Consider the following 17,730-nt stretch of genomic DNA (forward strand, 5'->3'; position numbering starts at 1 on the left):
AGTGTAATTTTTGATGCCCTTTTTATGATGTTTTCCAGACGTCGCAACAGTTTAGATGAATTTAAGCGTTGCCTTGCCAACAAATTATTCCGTATGTTAGCAGATTTTGTATAGTCGCGCCGTAAAAAGTATCTAGGATCTTCTTGTTTAGTTTAAAGCTATTGTATAGAAAAAAAAGTCACTGGGCTGTTTTCTTTGTCAGAATTCCAAGATGGTCTTCCCATGAAAGATTGTTATTAATGATGACATCTACATATTTATATGCCTTCACTTGTTCTATAGATGTTGTGTTTATTTGCAGTTCACGTTTAGTTTGTAGAGTGTTACCAGAACGTGTTCTCTCAATCAGGACTTCGCAACCAATCAGAGAACAGGGTTTCAACAAAAACTGTGATCTCGTGTCAAACGTAATAGAGTAAACAATGCACAAGACAATAGCAATCTCTGCAGGACTGTCTTACACAATGCTATAAACACTAGGATTTATCTGGCAGGTGGGAGGGACTACTAAACTTTGAGCTGAGATCTGGCACAGTAATTGTAAATATGTGTTTGAAACAGATTTTTATTAGATTTATGAATGTATACTTTCTGAGTTGTGAGTGGACCTTTTTTTTAATAATTCAGTTGTGTAACTTCTAGCACTTGACCTATAAAGGGGAAGTAACCCTTGATGGATTATGGACACGAAATGACCTTAGTTGTGCCGATGTGCCAAAAACCCCAAAATATCAAATGTCTTACACAATGCTTTAAATCACCCTTTAAAATTAGGCTAGTAGGAGTTGAAGATAATTATTTCCTAGTCCAAACCTCCCGCAGAACGACGGGGGATGGGAGCGGGCAGGGTTTGAACCCTCGACCATCAATAAATCTGAACGACAGTCCAGCGCGCAAACCGCACGACCAGGCAGCACAAATTTACACTTAAAAGTCTACCTTTTGAGTGTGGGTTTCCTTAAGTCTACCTTTTGAGTGTGGGTTTCCTTAAGTCTACCTTTTGAGTGTGGGTTTCCTTAAGTCTACCTTTTGAGTGTGGGTTTCATTAAGTCTACCTTTTGAGTGTGGGTTTCCTTAAGTCTACCCTTTGAGTGTGGGTTTCCTTAAGTCTACCTTTTGAGTGTGGGTTTCCTTAAGTCTATCTTTTGAGTGTAAAGTGTACTTTTTGAGTGAAGTCTACCTTTTAAATGTCTGTTTCATAAAGCTTACATTTTATATGTATAGAGAGTTACATTATGTAATGTTTCATATAGCATATGCCTACATACATAAGAAGTGTGATAGCATCAATAGTTTTCATTCCAAAAGTGTAGAAGGTTTTCTGTAATCTAGATAGAACTCACTATTTCCATTACAAAGAGGGGTTTTTTTTTCTGGATAGTGAATGATCTTTTCTTTACTTCTTGGTGTCCAAACTGTTGAGCCATGAAGAGAATTATATATAAAGTAATTAATTATTTTGTTTATTATCTTGAACAAGGGAAAGAAATCGCACTCGACAGAACTGGTAGTATAAGTTGAATTAGTTCCCTGTAGGAATCGAGCCTTCAGATAACTTTTTTTTAAATGCATAAAAAAAAAAAAACGATCATGTAAACATTCACAAAAAAAAACATTTTCTTCCGCCCCCCCTTTCACAACTGGTCGAGACAGGTGATAGGATCATAGCGCAGTGAGAAAGCTAAAAAGCTAAACAAAAACAATTGTTAAAAATATTTCGAATCGTAAAGATTTATTATGTCACGGTACATATAATGGCATGACTGACCCAAACTAATGGATACAATCACACTTAATAAGCTTTTTAAAAAATGTTGTTCTTGTTTTGTTTATTATTACTTAGACGTAGCATCTGTATCAATTGATTTCCATAGTGCTGGTTGCTATCCTGCCCTCAACCGCAGCACTGTGGTGCATTTCTACAAGTTGCATTCGTCTGTAGCCGTCGCTTGATGACGTCAACGCTAGTATCAACTGATATCACAAGTGCATGTTCGAATACAGTAGACACATATTTTTACATGTGAACAAAACTAAAACTGAAATGCCTAAAAGAAGACTGCATATATGTTATATCTCCTGAGTAAAAAGTTTCCCTTTCAGAGTATTTTAGACCTTGCGATGTATGGGGCAGACGATGTTTAGGTCATATATACCCCAGATATCTCCTGAGTGCTACACCGTTAAGTATTGTTTCATGTTTCGAACCGATATAAATCTTATTTCTACCGGATTTCCAGGTCAAACCAACCTCTTGTTGTGAAAATACTGTCAACGCGAACACTGCTGTTGAATATCAGCTCGAGGTTCTCACACAGCGGGAGTAAGGCACTCGGCCATATGGAAACAAGAATATGACATTTTGTGTTGCTTTTGTAAAGATAGCGCGGGAACCTTACCCCAGATGGTTCCATCTCTCCCACCTCCCGGTTCACAAAAATAAATAAATAAAAAAAAAAGATTCGAGCATTACTATAAAGATGAAAGCTGCACTTTATCAAATATAATTGTAATAAAATATTTGCAAACGCACTAACTATATCATTGTGTGACTAGATTTAGTAGAATCTGAGATATATTTACAAAAACATAAAGCGAAAATAAAAAACTCTGTAATCTTTGTTAATGAAAAATGTTTTGCTAAATTGTTGTCCCATAGTTATTTACATTTATTTTGTTGGGTGTTTAGTTCAGTATTCTTGTTTCTTTTTTAATTAATACAGATGGCTGCCTTGCTGAGCGGTTTGCGCGCTGGACTGTGGTTCGTTCGTCTCGATAGTTCCGGGCTCATATCCTGCCCGTTTCCATCCCTCGTCGTCCTTCGGTAGTTTTGGTTTCGAAATACACTTTAATTTCGATTATACTGATATAAAGATGACACTGTAGAGTTATTATTGAGTTATATGCCCATGTTAAGATTCATGTGCAGTTTTAATAAAAAGGTTTGCAGATCTAAAAGTTTAGGGTGAAGTAAGTTTACCTCAAAACAATTTGAAGCCTTGTTTGAATCTTTCGGAATGAATATCACAATGAAAATAAGCAAAAAAAAAAAAAAAAAAAAAAAACAAATTGAAAGAAAAATGTTTTGTATGGAAATCAACTTTTAATGTGAGCATACACACAGAGTGCTGAATTCATCCATTGAAACAGTGTTGATATTATCAACAATACAACGTTTTTAATCGTCTGGTGGTAAGGAAAAGAAAAAAAAATCATTAATACGATATCAATAAGAATTAGTATATTTGGGTATCTAGCGACTTCACTTATTTTCTTGAAAAAAAGTATGTTCTTGCAAAAGTGAATTTTCTTCTACTAATCCCCCTGGTGGGTGACACCCGGTGCGGCCCGCACCCACACAGCCCCCTAGCGATGCCACTGATAAAAGGTTAAATTTTATCGTCCACGGCAAGTGTGAGAATCAGTGAGTCAACAGTGTGAAGGATTTTATTTTGTGTACTCCATTTTTTTTGGTACTTTTTAGCACTCAAAAAATCACATTTTTAAAGTTCTGCCTTTTGTAGAACAAAATAATTTCAGTTTGAATGAAGCATTAGCCCTTTACTCTATGACAGTGGCGAATTGTAAAAGTTATTTTAAAACAAATGGGCCACAACAGCATATAATTATGCATTTTAAAATTATAGGCTAGTACATTTAATGAAAAAACAAGATAACAAAGAGAGTTTGTGTTACACAAACTCAGAGGCGGCCCCCGTCGAAGTCGGATCCCTGTCGGATCTGCATATTCGCAAATAATATTCAAGAGGTGATTTAATTTTGATGTAAAATGTTTTACACGTTTCGGATGTTCCTTTAGAGTTGAAGATAATTACTTCCTAGTCCAAACCTCCCGCAGGACGACGGGGGATGGGAGCGGGCAGGGTTTGAACCCTGGGCCATCCATAAATCTGAACGACAGTCCAGCGCGCAAACCGCACGACCAGGCAGCCATCCGATGGTCAAAAGTAATAATGTTTCAAAGATTCATTTGCCGTAAATTTAAATTTAATAAAAAATAGTAGATTAGTTTTAGTAAATTAAAACATTATAATATTGATCAAAACGTTTGGAAATGAAAATCTACACTTTTTTTTACACTTTAAATTTAGAAATTGAAATTCTACATCTTAATCTAGTCTATTTTAGTCTAAACTAGATCTAGAAATTCTAGATCTAGACTCTAAAATAATTTTAATTAGAATATAATTCCAGATCTAGATATACTGTAATAAAAATCTAGATCTAGTTTAAAAAATCTAGATTAGATCTAAATCAAGATATCATTCTTTTTTTAAACGCGAGTCACATAACGAGGCTTAATAAACATTACTATGCCGAGTTCTTTTTTCATTTCGTTTGAAGAATTTATTCCATATAACGTCAGAGGGAAAAAAAAAACACTACGTCACACGGCCTAGCTAGACTAAAAATCGCCTTCATCTATAAGAGCCATTTATCGAGTGTTCATAGACTTTGGTGCACCGAGTGCGTTCTTTAAGCATTTCATTTTAAGAATTCATTCCATATGACGTCAAAGGAAAAAAAAACACTACGTCACACGGCCTAGCTAGACTAAAAATCGCCTTCATCATTACGAGCCTTTTATCGAGTGTTCATAGACATTGGTGCACCGAGTGCGTTCTTTTAGCATTTCTTTTAAAGAATTCATTCCATATGACGTCAAAGGAAAAAAAACACTACGTCACAAGGCCTAGCTACACTAAAAATCACCTTCATCAACACGAGCCATTTCTCGAGTGTTCATAGACATTGGTGCACCGAGTGCGTTCTTTTAGCATTTCATTTAAAGAATTCATTCCATGTGACGTCAAAGGAAAAAAAACACTACGTCACACGGCTTAGTTAGACTAAAATATGTTTTCATTAATACAAGCAATTTTTTCGAGGGTTAATAGACATTGGTGCACCGAGTGCGTTCTTTTAACATTACATTTAAAGAGTCCATTCATATGACGTCAAAGAAAAAAAATTCGATTACCTCACACACAATAGGCTAGTACCGGTACCATAAAAAAAAATGTCTTTATTTACACGAGATATTTAACGAGGGTTCATAGACATTGGTGTACTGAGTTCTAATAGAATTTATTTAAAAAGGATCAAAGCCGCATTGTTTTTGCGTTTTGTCTGTCAGTCGGTCTGTCCGTCATCTTGATATAAAAAAAAACAACTAAAAGTTATTAAAAATTGATTAACCTTTATTTTACGTTTCAAAACATCGCAATTATTTTTTGGTATGAACACAATTGAAAAGTTTATATAATAGATTGTTCCGGATGTTTGTATAAATAGTAAAAGAAAAAGAGAATTTCAGATAAATGTAATACCGTTAATTAAATTTTTGGATGGTCTCGTATAAAAATTAGCTGTACTACAGCCACGTGGAGAGATTTTCATACCTTACTTTGGTGTTTGGATTCTGTTTTCCTTAAAAATCGGAACATAATATTAACGATAATTAGATTTTTTAATGTTTTAGGTAGAAAGTTAAATGTACTGTAAGAGAGTAGTGAGTTACAATATTTTTCATAAAAATCCGTAAAAACATTATTTCGTAAATGAGAAGATTATTTGTTTATTAATTAGAAGAGGGAGTTCAAACAATTATTTGGCGTTAGTAGATTTTTAAATAAATTCGGAAATTTCTGGCGACGATTTGTAAGTAACAAAATCCGGAACTTTCTTTATCGATTACAAAACTTCTATGTTATGTTTTACAAGAAAATTAAATGTCTAAAAAGTAATTTTCAGTAATCAATTCTAGTAAATTACTTTTTTTAAAGCCTTATGCGATTTCAAACAATCATTAGGCATAATTCATGTTTTATAAAACAATATCCGGAACACTTAATGAAATTTAAGTCAGTATAGAGATTTTGATTTAGCATTAATATGCTATTTACATAAAAAACGGAACAACATATTATTGATAATGTGTTTTTGCAACGTTTAAGCATGGAAATTGAATGTAATATAAATTAGAAGAGCAAACAAACATTTGTTTGGGTTGATTAGTTTTGCACACAAAAAATCCGGAACAATTAATTTTTAGATACTTAAAACTATTGAGATGTTATGGGAGGAACATTAAAGTGTAAATCAGATTTTCAATAGCTTTTAGAGTTCTAGTTTTTTTAATCTAATCGTGACGGACAGACTGACCAACAGACAAAACGCACACAAATAATCTTCTTTTATTCGGATGGGGGCACTAAACAAAAAATAAATAAAATCTGATTTTTTTAAAAAGTTTAAGGAATTGGTTTAGCACCTGGTCATGTAGCGACGTTACGCTACTGCACGAAAATCGCTGCATAAAAAGTCCATTTAAAAAAATGTGCGTGATATTTACATACAAAATGCATTATTAGCCTTTATAAACAAACAGAAATGTTTTCTTTTAATTTTAGCAGCTAGTTGACCAGAAAAAACATCTTTAACTATTATTTATATTTGTTGTAAACATTTCCTGTACATTTTAAAAATATATTTGACTTAGTGATACTGAAAATACACAAAAATTGTCCATCTTTGTTAGCATATTGTAACATTGCCTCCCTTACATTTACGTAATTGTTTTAGAATTGGTGTATTTTTATGAAAAAAATCGCTTGCATAATTAATTTTATAAATTAAACGGTTTGCTTTTAGAAAACCAAAAGTAGCCATTGCACCTAAACTTTTCAAGCCGCATTTAATGATGAAATAATATTTTTCATTTCTCTTCTAGTTTTCGAGATCTGAGTGTGACAGACGGACAGACGGACATTTTGCACAAACCTAATAGCGGCTTTTTCCCCTTATGGGGGCCGCTAAAAAAGGATTAATCTGTTTGTTTTTTTTATTTGGTTGAAAAAAAAGAGATTCAGCTTAGCGTCCTTGTTTAGTTTAGCGTCCTTGTTTAGTTATCTTATCTTATATAATACAGACGTTACTTGAAAAAAGAAGATGATTACGTCCTACGCGTCATGCATTTAGTCATGCATATTAACCAATGACTTAAATTCTGCCAAGTCACTGGTTTTCCTGGCTAGCTCAGGCAACCCATTCCATGCTCTAATAGCACTAGGGAAGAAGGAGTATTTGTACAAATTTGTCCTAGCATATGGGACGAGGAATGTGCCTTTATCTTTGTGTCTTTCAGAGTATTTTATTAAATTTTGTTTTTGTATTTGAAGATTATGGTTCAGTGTTTTATGTATTATTGCTACTTTACTTTTGAGCCTTCTGTCCTGAAGGCTTTCTAAATTTAGTGATTTTACTAAAGGTGTTACTCTAGTCAAATGTGAATATTCGTTTGTTATGAATCGCACTGCTCTATTTTGTGTCTGTTCTAGTTTCTTAATGTTTTCTTGAGTTGAGGGGTCCCAAACAGAGGATGCATATTCTATTATTGGCCTAACCAAGGTTAAATAACATTTTAGTTTTATGTTCTTATTTGATTTATAGAAATTTCTTTTAATAAATCCTAATGCTTTGTTTGATTTTTTTGTAGTTTCATCAATATGTGGATTCCATGACAGTTTTTCATTTATTATAACACCTAGGTATTTTGCGTTTTTAGTCTGTGTTACTGGTTTGCCATGAATAAGATAAGTGGAATTAATTTGTTTTAGTTTTTTTGTTACTCTTAACAACTGACATTTTTCTGGGTGGAAAGACATGCTCCAATTTGATTCCCATTTCTGTAATTCATCTAATTCTCTTTGTAAAATATCTGTGTCTTGTGTTGTTTTTATTGTTCTATATATATTATGCAATCGTCTGCAAATAATCTGACTTTTGTTCTTGAAGTAATGCAATTTGGTAAATCATTTATGTAAATTAAAAATAGTAGTGGACCCAAGACTGTTCCTTGAGGTACACCTGAGTTTACTGTTATCGGTGTTGATTTAGAGCCATTTATTATTACAGTTTGTTCTCTCCCTATCAGAAAGTCCTTAATCCACTGATGCAGTGGACCATTAATGCCGAAATATTTTAATTTTTTAAGCAAACTATGGTGGTGAACTTTGTCAAAAGCCTTAGAAAAATCTAGTAAGATAGCATCTATTTGTTCACTATTATCTAAACCTTTTGAAAAATCATCAATTAGTCCTATTAGTTGTGTTTCACATGATCTATATTTCCTAAAGCCATGTTGGTATGGTGTGAGGACATTTTGTTTGTCTAAGTGGTTTATGATGTTGCTACATATTATGTGTTCTAGGATTTTACATGTGATGCTGGTAAGTGATACTGGTCTGTAGTTTCCTGGGTCAGATTTTTCTCCTTTTTTAAATAGGGGGGTGACATTAGCTTCTTTCCAGTCCTTTGGTACTCTGCCCTGGTTAAGTGAAGCCTGAAAGAGTATTTTGAACACTGGGGCTAACTCATTACTTAGTTCTTTGAGTAATCTAGCTGGAATACCATCAGGTCCAGAAGCTTTATTTGGTTTGGTGTTGGCTAATAGTTTTTGAATTCCATTTTCTTGTACTACTATATCTTCTATGTTGTCTACTTGGTTCAAATTCAGTATTATGTCTTTGTCTCCTGGGGCTGAGAATGCTGATGCAAAGTATTTGTTTAGGATGTTTGCTTTAGTTTCATTATCATTATGTATTATGTTATGTTCATCTTTTAATGGCGCTACGCCTGTTGTTTCCATTTTCTTAGACTTAATGTATGACCATAGGTTTTTGTTGTTATCTTTAGATATTACATTGTTTATGTATTCACTCTGCAGCTGTCTGCTTACTTTTTGGGTTAAGTGTTTAATTTTTATATACTTTTTGTAAACTCTTTCTGCATTAGTTTCTTTAAATTTTCTACATAGGTTTTCCTTCTGTTTACAAAGCTTCTTTAGTTTATTATTAAACCAGCATTTATTTATTTTGTTTGATGTGTATTTAGTTGGTATATGATTTTCTATAATGCTTTTAAGATGGTTTTTAATGAAATTCCAGAGGTCATCAACTGGTTGGTTAATGTCTTTTTCTAATAAGAATGTTTGTTGAAAGTTTAATGCAGCTTGGTGTAGTTGTGTTAGGTTACATTTATTCCAGAGTAAGATTTTTCTTTTGGGTTTTGTATTGGCTACTGCTTTTATCTGACTGTGTATTTTTATGATCTCATGGTCTGATAGACCAGGGATAATATCATAATCAACTACTAATCCAGGTCTGTTGGTTAAGAAGAGATCTAATGTGTTGTTTAATCTAGTTGGCTTTTTAATGATTTGATCTAAACTTAGGTTGTGTAAAGTTTCTATGAAAAGCTCATTTATGTCCTTAAGGTTTTGGTGTTTATCTATGGTTAGTGTTTTCCAATTTATATCAGGTAGGTTGAAATCACCCATAATCCAAAAAACTGCATTTTTATTTGTCTCTTTAAGTGTAGTAATCTGATTACATAGTTCCTGCATGTATTCTAAACTAGAATTTGGTGGTCTGTAAATGCTGCCTATTATTAGGGATGTTGAGGTGGTATTAATTTTACAAAATGTTGATTCTATATTTTTTTAGTTAGGTAAGGTAATTTCTTCTGATATAAGAGTGTTTTTATTGCTAAAAGAACTCCTCCATGATTATCAGCCCTATCTTTTCTAAAAATTTCATAATTACTATTGAAAATTTCTGCATTATAAATTTCAGGATGTAGCCAAGTTTCTGTGCCTGCAATTATGTCTGGTTTCTCACATTCTAATAAAATTTCTAAGTCTGGTGTTTTGTTCCTAATGCTTTGAAAATTTATTACTAAGGTTTTAAGGTATTTTGGTGTTACTTCCTTAGTAGGTTTGTTTAGTGAGGCTGTTGTATTAATTTTAGTAGATTTAGGTTTAACAGGAGTGGATCTAGCTAGTGGTTGGTGAGTTTGGTTTGGGATGGTGTTTAGGATGTTGTATGGGTTAGAAGTGTCTGCATCAAAGGAATAAAACAGTCCTGATGTAAACTGAGGTAACCCACACGGTACACAGTGCCATGATGCATCTTTGTTGCCTAAGGCATAATACACAGGTGTATTCATATGGAGACATGATGCATGGTACCATTCATTGCAGGTGTCACATTGAATGGCTCTCTTTTTCATGGTGAATACTTTTTTGCAGATATGTTGCATTTATCTTTAGATCTAGGCCCTGGATTTGACTCTACATCTCCTGCTATTGATATTAACAGTGATAGGTATTTATTTCTGCTGTGTCTGATTGAGAACTTCCATTTGTGATGGGTAATCTTCTTTAGTGTTATGGATGTGTATGTTAAGTTATTTTTTAGGTTGCTTTGATCTAAAGTGTGATGATTGATTATGACTGTTGTTTCCTTTTTAAGTTTAGTGTTGAATAAGGTAGATCTGGTTCTGTGTTCAGCTAGTGTGTATTTAGTAATTATTAGGATAAATAGCCAGAGCAATTTCATGATGACTGTTGTTGATTTTAGTTTTTAAAGGGGTCTAGTCTAAATCTAGTTTAAGTTTAAGGTTTACAATGCCTAATTTATGTCTAAATCTAAGTTGAAAGCTAATTTACAATGACAATTAAATCAAATGAAATGGTTTATTAAATTCAAAATATTTTTAAATATGGACCTAGACGACCTAGACTAGATCTAAAAAGTGTGATGATTGATTATGACTGTTGTTTCCTAGACTAGATCTAGATCTAATTCTAGATCAATATATTTACGTGTATAATTAACTATATAGAATATTACTATTAGTTATTATTAGTAGTATTAGTAGATGATTAGTAGATCTAAAGCCTTAATTAAAGTCTAAGTCTAACACTAGACTGACTAGATCTAAAATAATAATTATAATAATAATAAATATAGACTAAAAACTAGATCTAGTCCTAAGCTAAGAGTTGTTAATTGGAATTAATTAGTGGAAAAAATGCTGAATTAAGTTAAATATATAATTTAAAGATATTAGTTAATTAGTTAAATAGCTTTTTTTTAATGAATTTGGTTTGATTTTAATACAAAAAAACGAAAAATTTAACTCATCTCTTATAACAGTAAACACGGAGCAGCCATCTTGCCAAGAGCGCGTAACTCTTTGTTTAGTTTAGTAGTAGCGTCCTTGTTTAATAATTAATAATTTAATAATAATAATTATAATAATAATAAATATAGACTAGATCTAGTCCTAAGCTAAGAGTTGTTAATTGGAATTAATTCGTGGAAAAAATGCTGAATTAAGTTAAATATATAATTTAAAGATATTAGTTTATTAGTTAAATAGCTTTTTTTAATGAATTTGGTTTGATTTTAATACAACAAAACGAAAAATTTAACTCATCTCTTATAACAGTAAACATGGAGCAGCCATCTTGCCAAGAGCGCGTAACTCTTTGTTTAGTTTAGTAGTAGCGTCCTTGTTTAGTTTAGCGTCCTTGTTTAGTTTAGCGCCCATGTTTAGCTTAGCGTCCTTGTTTAGTTTAGCGTCCTTGTTTAGTTTAGCGTCCTTGTTTAGTTTAGCGTCCTATTGTTAAGTTGTTAAGTTTAGCGTCCTTGTTAAGTTTAGCGCCCTTGTTAAGTTTAGCGTCATTGTTTAGTTTAGCGTCCTTGTTTAGTTTAGCGCCCATGTTTAGCTTAGCGTCCTTGTTTAGTTTAGCGCCCTTGTTTAGTTTAGCGTCCATGTTTAGTTTAGCGCCCATGTTTAGTTTAGCGTCCTTGTTTAGTTTAGCGTCCTTGTTTAGTTTAGCGCCCTTGTTTAGTTTAGCGTCCTTGTTTAGTTTAGCGTCCATGTTTAGTTTAGCGTCCTTGTTTAGTTTAGCGTCCTTGTTTAGTTTAGCGTCCTTGTTTAGTTTAGCGAACATGTTTAGCTTAGCGCCCTTGTTTAGTTTAGCGTCCTTGTTTAGTTTAGCATCCTTGTTTAGTTTAGCGTCCTTGTTTAGTTTAGCGTCCTTGTTTAGTTTAGCGTCCATGTTTAGTTTAGCGCCCATGTTTAGTTTAGCGTCCTTGTTTAGTTTAGCGCCCTTGTTTAGTTTAGCGTCCTTGTTTAGTTTATGGTGAAAATCTCCAACATTATGTCAAAACTTATGTAGGCAAGTGAGAAAAAGGATACTGACAAAGAGCAGCACAAAATCTGCTAAAAATATGGCAAAAGAAGAATCAGAAAAAAAAACATACATAAGTCTCAACAAGACGAAACTGAATGTAGGGCACGTACTAACCAGGACATATATCTAAAATGAAGACCCATCTCTATTGACAGAAATAGAAAAGAACACATTAGGTAGGGCAAGTCACAAAAATTGTCTAAGTACAGATAATCAAAAGGACAGACAACCAAAAGAAAGACCACGAATCATAGGATGATGTAATGGACGAAAAGTTCAGCATGGATCTAAATGAATTTCTATGTAGGAGCAGGCATGCAATCTCGTCCTTGTCCTATTGGTGTGGATGCGTGGATCTGAATGGATCTCTATGTAGGAGCAGGCATGCAATCTCGTCCTTGTCCTATTGGCGTGGATGCGTGGATCTGAATGGTTCTCTATGTAGGAGCAGGCATGCAATCTCGTCCTTGTCCTATAGGCGTGGATGCGTGGATCTGAATGGATCTCTATGTAGGAGCAGGCATGCAATCTCGATCTTGACCTATTGGTGGGATCTCTATGTAGGAGCAGGCATGAAATCTCGCCCTTGACCTTTTTGCGGGATCTCTATGTACGATCAGGCATGAAATCTCGCCCTTGACCTATTGGCGTGGATGCATGGATCTGATGATCCCTATGTACGATCAGGCATGAAATCTCGCCCTTGACTTATTGGCGTGGATGGACGACGAAGAACAATGTTTAGAGCCCTATTTTAAGATCTAAGAAAAAAAGATCTGTTTTACCAGGATCTGTTTTGCAGTTACGTTCGTCTGATCCATCTTTACAGTCGTGCCTATCGTCGCACTTTTTTTTTTTTGGATGCGATACAATCGTTGTCGGCACATTTAACATTTTATTCGCCGGCACATTCTGGAAAAGAAAAAAAAAAAGAAGAAGAAAATTTTCATTCGGAAAGTTTTAGATGTTTTTTGAAAAATAATTAGAGTAGAATTAGAATTAAAAAATAATTAAATTAAATAATCCGTCTGTATTGACTACCTAAAGAAAATGACCTCGATTAAGATGGCTTGATGAAGTATTGGCAGGACTATAAACAGCAGTCCTGGAGTCATGACGAAAATTTAATAGAAGAGATCCGAATGAAAAGATATGTTGGAACAGGCCAGATGGCGCCACTGGTGTGGAATGAGAATTGTTAACAAGTAAATGGAAGCTAAGATTAAAACAAAAAACAAAAAAAACGTGTACCACAATTTTTTTCGTCGTATCCATCATCACAATCACTGTGACCATCACACTTAGAAGTCACTGATACACATGTCACATGCGAAGTGAAACAACTTATCACTTTTTGTCTGTTCTTAAAAAAAAAAAAAAAGAATAACATTTGTATTCGACACGAAAAGTTGCCACAGATCAAATAGTGACCTTGTTATACTTGAAATAATTTAATGTGAGTTTGTTGAATACAGAACGTCTGACCCTTCATTCTTTCTGAAGATGTTTATTATACAATAGAATAGGATCTTCCAGGAGTTAGTGAGAAAAATGTATATTCTCTAATCTTGCCAGCAAGGGGGTCTGTGGGCGCGCAGTGAGCTCCCCCAGCGGGATTCGGTACTGAACCCCGCCGCCGGAAGGGGAAAGTTAAAAAAAAAGGACCAACTAAAAATAGCACAGAGCCTATCAAGTATTCATTGAAAACTGACAAGCAGAAGTAGAGTCAGACAGGATCAAGAAGACTGTTTGCTAAGGAGGAGAGTTGAAGGGGGGAGAGAAAAGTGATTCTCGAATTTACGGGCCGTTCCACGTTATCGAAGGTGGGGGGGGGGGGGTCCATGGCAAAATAAACAATATATAGCCAGGGGCTAAATCAACGGGCTTAGCCAGTGGGTAACACTAGTAGTCATATAATGTTATAAGACTAGGCCCTATTTGTTACTGAGGAAATTTGGAGGGATGAGGGGTGGGATGGAGAGAAGTGATACTCGAATTTACGAGCTGGTCCAATTCAACTAGAATTAGCTGGCCATAGGAATGTATGGAGGAGCGTTTAACTTTATATCATTATATTGTTATAAGTTATAAAGAAAATTGGGTTTGGTCTATGACAAAATAAACACTATACACTCTGGGAACAACGGTAATGCTAGAGAAAGATATTTTCCAAAATTAGATCGGATAGTCTCGTTCTTTTTGACCACGTACGTCTGGTTGACTGATTCACTCCATCGAACAATTCATAGACCTGCTGTTGACTTGCTCGGATCAACTCAGTCCTCCTAGGCATCATTTTGTCTTTGAACGTGCAACTATTAAGGGGAAGTAATTCAGCAAGCTAAACGTTTTGAAGATGCTCAATGTATTGTTTTTGTTTGTTTTTTTGATTTGAGGCACATCGGCACAATTTAGGCCATGTCGTGCCTGCAGTCCCCCAAGGACCACTCTATCTCTAAACAACAAGGGTCAGATTCTATACAGTCATATAATTAAAATCAAGGTCTATTTACAGTTAAAATAGTAAAGGTAGTAAAAATTTAAATATTTGGTAAAAATCTAATGTAAATAGTGCATATTCACAAATTCAGAAATCAAATCTTCGTAGATAGCCCCACTTCCCGAATAAAGCCCAGTACCTTCCCAGGGTCGACATTATCAAATAGTGTTTTTAAATTAGTGGCTCAAAATATTTCGCCCTGACATCCTGGTATCTGGGGCAATCAACGAGGATATGTTCCACGGTGAGGCGAGAGTCACAGTACTCACAAAGTGGGGGCTCCTCTCTCTTCAGTACAAAAGAGTGCGTGATGTAGGTGTGGCCAATCCTAAGTCTGGACATGGTCGTGCTACCACGCCTTGTCAGACTCTTAGATGTGGGCCGCCACCTGACATCCGCCACAATCTGCCTGAGTTTACTGTGAGTCTCAGCCTCCCATCGGTTCTGCCACTCTCGATAGGTGGCAGAGGCAATACTTTGTCTCAGGTCCGAGTAGGGAATTTGGGTTCCTGACACCGCATGATTTAGGGCTCTCTTTGCTTCTCTGTCTGCGGCTTCGTTTCCCTCAATGCCAACATGGGAGGGGACCCAGATGAAGGTGACATCCCTACGGTCGGCTGTTATTTGGTCCAACAGCTTCAGGCTCTTATGTACCAATGGGGTGTCAGTCTTCATCCGCCCTAAAGCTTGCAATGCAGATTTGGAGTCGGAGCAGATTATAAATTTCCTCCTTTCTGATGCTTTTACGGCCATAAGTGCAAGCAATATTGCGTGCAATTCGGCCGTAAAGATGGAGCAGCCATCGGGGAGTCTACGGGAGATTGTTTTGTTCCGAAAGGAGCAGGCACACGCGACCTTTCCCTCCATTTTGGATTCGTCTGTGTAGATGGTGCCACAATCTCCGTAGCTCTCCTGCAGTTCCCTAAAGTGGACTTGTAGTATGCTTGGGTCTGTATTTTCTTTTTTGAAATTAAGGAGGGATAAATTTAATTTGGGTTTATTCATTAGCCAAGGAGGATTCTGAGGGGTTTCTATTTTAGAGATTTGGTCAATGGGTGGGGTTAAATTTTGGATGGGTTCTCTCATTCGAAGGCCCAACGGCTGTATGACGTTAAGCCTTCGATTGTATAATTCTACCTCTGTGGGGTTAAATATGGAGTCAAAAGCAGGGTTCGTGGGGTTGGATTTTAGCTTGACTATATACTGAATTGCAAGCTTTTTCATTCTTATATCCATGGGGAGTTCTCCAGCCTCCACATGGAGACTTGGGATAGGTGATGTACGAAACGCGCCGAGACAGAGACGCAGGGCAGCATTTTGTATTGGTTCCAGTATTTTTAGGTACGACTTCCTTGCTGCTCCATATATTATGGATCCGTAGTCTAGCTTGGATCGAATTAGACTTCGATAGAGCAGCAGCAAGGTATCTCTGTCAGCTCCCCAGTCCGTATGGCTGAGTACTCTTAGTATGTTTAATGACTTTTGGCATTTCTTCTTAAGTTCCTTAATGTGGGGGAGAAAATTAAATTTGGAATCTAAGGTGAGGCCTAAAAATTTTGTAGTTTTCACGACAGGGATCTTCTTTTTGTGTATAAATAGTTCAGGGTCTGGGTGGAGTCCCCTTAGATTACAAAAATGCATACTAACTGTTTTGGAGTCTGAGAATTTGAAACCATTATAGTTTGCCCAACCCTGAATTTTGTTTAAACATAACTGTAATTTTCTTTCTAAGGTGTTCATGTTTTTCCCATAAGTAAGAATGACAAAGTCATCAACATACAAAGAGCACTCTATGCCAGGGGACAGCGCATTTATGATGCTATTTATTTTAATGTTGAACAGGGTGACTGACAGAATACTGCCCTGGGGTACACCCATTTCCTGGTCATGAGTGTCAGAAGCGGAGTTGCCCACTCGAACCTGAAATTTTCGATCTTTCAGGAATTCCTCCACAAAACGGGGGAGGTGTCCCTTAAGCCCCATAAGCGCCAGGTCACGTAGAATGCCATGTTTCCAGGTTGTGTCATAGGCCTTTTCTATATCGAAGAATACAGCTACTAGATGTTCTCTTCTGAGTAATGCATTTCTAATATAAGCTTCCAGCCTTACCAGGTGGTCAGTTGTTGTCCGCCCTGCTCAATGTAATGGGAAGATAGCTTTAACACGTTTTGATATCGTAGCAATTACCTTTTTTATATCAGCAAAATCCTAACATAATTAAATGAAACAATAAAAGAAAAGATCTAGGCAAATGCTGCGCACACTAATTAATAATCATAAATTAGCAGAAATGTATCTAAATGTCAAGGTAACATATCGAAAAGTGGCAGATAATTACGGGTTTCTGGTAGTCCTATTCTAAGGAAACAAGGGAGATAAAAATGAGGGTTTACCTACTGAAACAAGGAGCAACACAAAAGCGGGTGACGATCATTAATGTAGAGGTAGACCTGTAAGAACAGAGTGTTCGGGTCTGAGGAATGGTTTAAGAGAGAAATCTAAATGTAATGATGTGTTAGTACAGGCCTGAGACTTCCATGGGACACTGGGATGGATGGATGGATGAATTGATGGATGGATAGATGGATGGATGGATGAATTGATGGATGGATAGATGGATGGATGGACGGATGAATTGATGGATGAATGGATGGATGAATGAATGGATGAATGGATGGATGGATGAATGGATGGATGAATGGATGGATGAATGGATGGATTAATGGGTGGATAGATGGATGGACAGATGGATGGAAGGATGAATGGATGGATGAATGGATGGATGAAAGGATGGATTAATGGAAGAATGAATGGATTAATGGGTGGATTGATGGATGGACAGATGGATGGACGGATGAATGGATGGATGGATGAATGGATGGATGAATGGTTGGATGAATGGATGGATGAATTGATGGATTAATGGGTGGATAGATGGATGGACAGATGGATGGACGGATGAATGGATGGATGAATGGATGGATTAATGGGTGGATTAATGGGTGGATAAATGGATGGACAGATGGATGGACGGATGAATGGATGGATGAATGGATGGATTAAGTGGTGGATTAATGGGTGGACAGATGGATGGACGGATGAATGTATGGATGAATGTATGGATGAATGTATGGATGAATGGATGGATTAATGGTTGGATTAA

This window comes from Biomphalaria glabrata, chromosome 2 (assembly GCF_947242115.1).
Source record: "Biomphalaria glabrata chromosome 2, xgBioGlab47.1, whole genome shotgun sequence".
Lineage (NCBI taxonomy): Eukaryota > Metazoa > Mollusca > Gastropoda > Planorbidae > Biomphalaria > Biomphalaria glabrata.